We start from the raw sequence: 3,502 nt of genomic DNA, 5'->3' as shown, positions 1-3,502 counted from the left end.
GATGTTTGAAAGCCAATGTTGATATTTGAAATCACCTAAACAAACATGCCCCTACCCCAATAGAATCTGGACCTTCTGTTTATAGACCCGCCCCACACATACGCAACCCGGCATTTGATTTGATTTGATTGGCTATAAGTGTGTTTTGGTAGTCGGCCCGTCTTCTTTTCCAAAGCGTTTTTCAAACATCGTGGACTCCGCCTTTAAGAGATCATGTATAAACAGGACTTTTTTTAAATTACTGGTAAATCAGTGCTGGCAATTTACCAGTAAGAGAAGTTGTAGGATTACCAATAATTTATTGGTGCAATGCTACGTGTGAACAGATAATATTTCTGTGTTCCGTACAATTCAGGTTTAGTAAATTTCCAACCTCAACTTGGAAATAATGACTGAAATGGCACTCTTTTAATGTTAGTAAAACACATTAGGGCCTGGTGTCACAGAGAAGACTTAGGTAAAGCCAGGCCTTAGTTAAATTAAAATGTTTAAGCATCTGTAGTAACATCAGATAAACAGAATTCCAGACCCCTCCCCAATTGCTACATTTGGACTGGATTTTGGTGGGTTAACCCTTGTGGGTTGTTGAAATTCACTACCCTTTTGGGTTATTCATGTACAAAAACGGTCACTAAATTAAATGGCTGTAAAAACTTATCTTTTAATTTTTTTATATATTTTTTTCATAAATCTGTTAATCAACCTCAGTACTGGTCAAAACTACCAAATGTTTACAAAATTTCCATGATTTTAACTATTTAAATGACAAGTTCATAAGCGGTGTTACTGATTTGGGTGGAAAAACACACAAATTGACCAATTTTCAATATAAAAAGTGATTGTGGACTGGATTTTTTTTACCTTTTTCACAGGCTTGAGCATGCCAAAGATTGGTAGAAACATGGGTTTTTGTGCAGCATCAGATTTTTTTCCTCCTTCATTTACTGTTTTTGCCACATTGACTTCCATTATAACAACATTTTTTGATTGCAAAGCAATGACACCATATAATCAGCGCTTTAAGTGGCCCAAAAGAGGTGCCGGTACTCTATTTTTTATTTATTTATTTATTTTTTGCTGACTCGACTCCTATATTGAAGAGGTTTTATATACAGCAGTCAACAGACGACCTTGTATAAAATAATAAATCCTTTTATAAGTTTGTGGATTTACCTGAGCTAGAAATAGCTACTGAACATAAATAACATTTGCAAAAGGATTAAAAAAATACCCTTAGAAAGAGCTACTGTAGAAAGAGCTATTGAACATAAATAAAATGTGCAAAAGATATGCAAGTAAAATTTATTTAACATGATTAAATGCTAAAACTAGTTGTTCAGAGAGAGCTTGATTCTGACCTTGTTCTTTCACTACGCATAGTCTAAAACAAGGAGGGCATATTAAGTGTTTATTGTATTTTCCTTTTAACCGAGCAGCTATGGTTGCGCGTTTCACACACAAACACACCCTTCTCCAGACCATGTTGAGTTGACAGCAGAAAAGCGACGCACGCGCTATAAACTTATAAAACTCAATGGTGTATGGGTAATGTAGTCTCTGCTCTCGGTGGGATGAATTAGGAAGTGCACATTTAATTGTGAAAATTCTGAAAAGCGGCAGCACAGCCAAAGGATTAAATTAAACCTCTAATTTAAACGGATGTGCAAATGGCCGTTCCCGGTACGCTAAAAGCACGTTCTGGGCGCACTGAGAGGTGGTGGTACGCTCAAGAGCTATATTTGGAAGTGGCCCAATAAAAGCACTGCATATAATCATGCATTCTTGATTGTTGCTGGTTTTTCCTTTTGCTAAGAGAGACAGAGAGAGACAGAGAGAGAGAGAGAGAGAGAGAGAGAGAGAGAGAGAGAGAGTGCGTGCCTGCCTGCGTGTGTGTGTGTGTGTGTGAACAATGAAGCAAGAGTAGAGGATGGATGGAGAACTAAACAATCAAACTAACCTTTAGTATGAATGTGTGCACGTGTGTGTGTGTGTTCAGTCTTTCCAGCAGGACTTGCAGCAATACTGAGTCGCTTCTGACCCCGTCACGGGGGCTCTCAGGTAGGTCTTCGGAACTCTTCGTATTTTCCCTCACGTGACCTAAAGCAGTTTATTCACAGCTTGTCTTTGTTATGTGTTGCAGAAGGACTTCTGGTGGAGCCTTCCCTTCTTCCTGTACGTGAAGAAATGAGGGCTGTGAGTGACACTGACGAATTAGATGAAGTGAGTACCTTGTGCTGATAGCGGCGGGTTTCTGGGCTCAACACTGGAAGCGCCTAGAAGGTACACAGGTAAGTGTTTGGAGAGCAACTGGGCCGAGTATGATGAGCGGGCCGGTGAGTATACAAACAGGCGTACGGGATTCTTGAACTTCGTTGTGTAGGTAAGGATGCAAAGTGAATGCCCGGGATCTTGACTTGGGTCGTTCAGGTGACTATACAAGGGTGATCCACTGGATCTTAGCTCTTGGGGTACAGGTGAGTATACAGAATGGCAGAGAATGGGTACAACTCACAGACCCTAGAAGAGGTGGACGACAGGCTTAAGCCCTTTGAAGCCTTGGGGACTGGAGAGGATGTATTTGCCATGACACTTGTAGCCTTCCTCGCCGGGACAGACTTCGCAGACAAGACACTCAACACGGTCACTTCCAACCGTAGAAAACACTCCCACAACGACACAGAGCCTTAGGATTGAACCTGCAGAACTGGTAGCAGACAGACACACAGAATTCCTTCACAGATTTACTTGACTTCAGTTAATATATGGGAAAGATACACCACCCCTTGACTTCGAACAAGGTCAGATGGAGTTACAGGTCGAAACTGCTGCTCGTTGGGCCTAACGCGGGCTCAGCTGGTGTCACCACAGTGGGTGAGTTTAGGTAGGTTGTCACGCCAAGTATGTACCACAGGAATAGGTTGAACGCTTCCCTCTCCTCTCTTCCAACTGACACGACAAGAGACCTAGACAGGGGCGGGCCTCTGAAATCACTCCACAGACAGGTAACTATACACAGAGACAACACAGCTAGTTTTCCATGCAGCAGCCAATACTTCCCTCCGTTGACATTCCCCACAATATCCACACAGTTCCTTATTTGGTACCGTTGCCTCGCCACCACCAGGTGGGGAAAAGGGTATCAGAAGTCACAAGCGGGCCTATATAGAAAAATGGTCGTCCACCAGCACCAGTACACGTTCTCTCAAACAGGGTTTCCTTCCCGGCCTAGGGGGTAAATGCTGACAACAGGGACATGGCACAACACTGCAATTTTCAGGTGTACACGTCAAAGAAAAGACTCATCCACTGCCCTCCACACACTCACAGTGAAATAGGGTCAACACACCACGTTGGACCGGGGATTCGTCCTTGATAATTGAAGTCACTGATGCAGCGAATGCCAGATGAAACGTCACAGCCAAGATAATGTGACGGACTCCCTCCTTAGCTGGTCCCGGCTCGCCCACCAATCCTTTCTACGGTGGGGCCGCTTACACACTAA

The sequence above is a fragment of the Misgurnus anguillicaudatus genome, chromosome 19 (assembly GCF_027580225.2).
Source record: "Misgurnus anguillicaudatus chromosome 19, ASM2758022v2, whole genome shotgun sequence".
Classification (NCBI taxonomy): Eukaryota; Metazoa; Chordata; class Actinopteri; order Cypriniformes; family Cobitidae; genus Misgurnus; species Misgurnus anguillicaudatus.
This window is presented reverse-complemented; position numbering follows the sequence as displayed.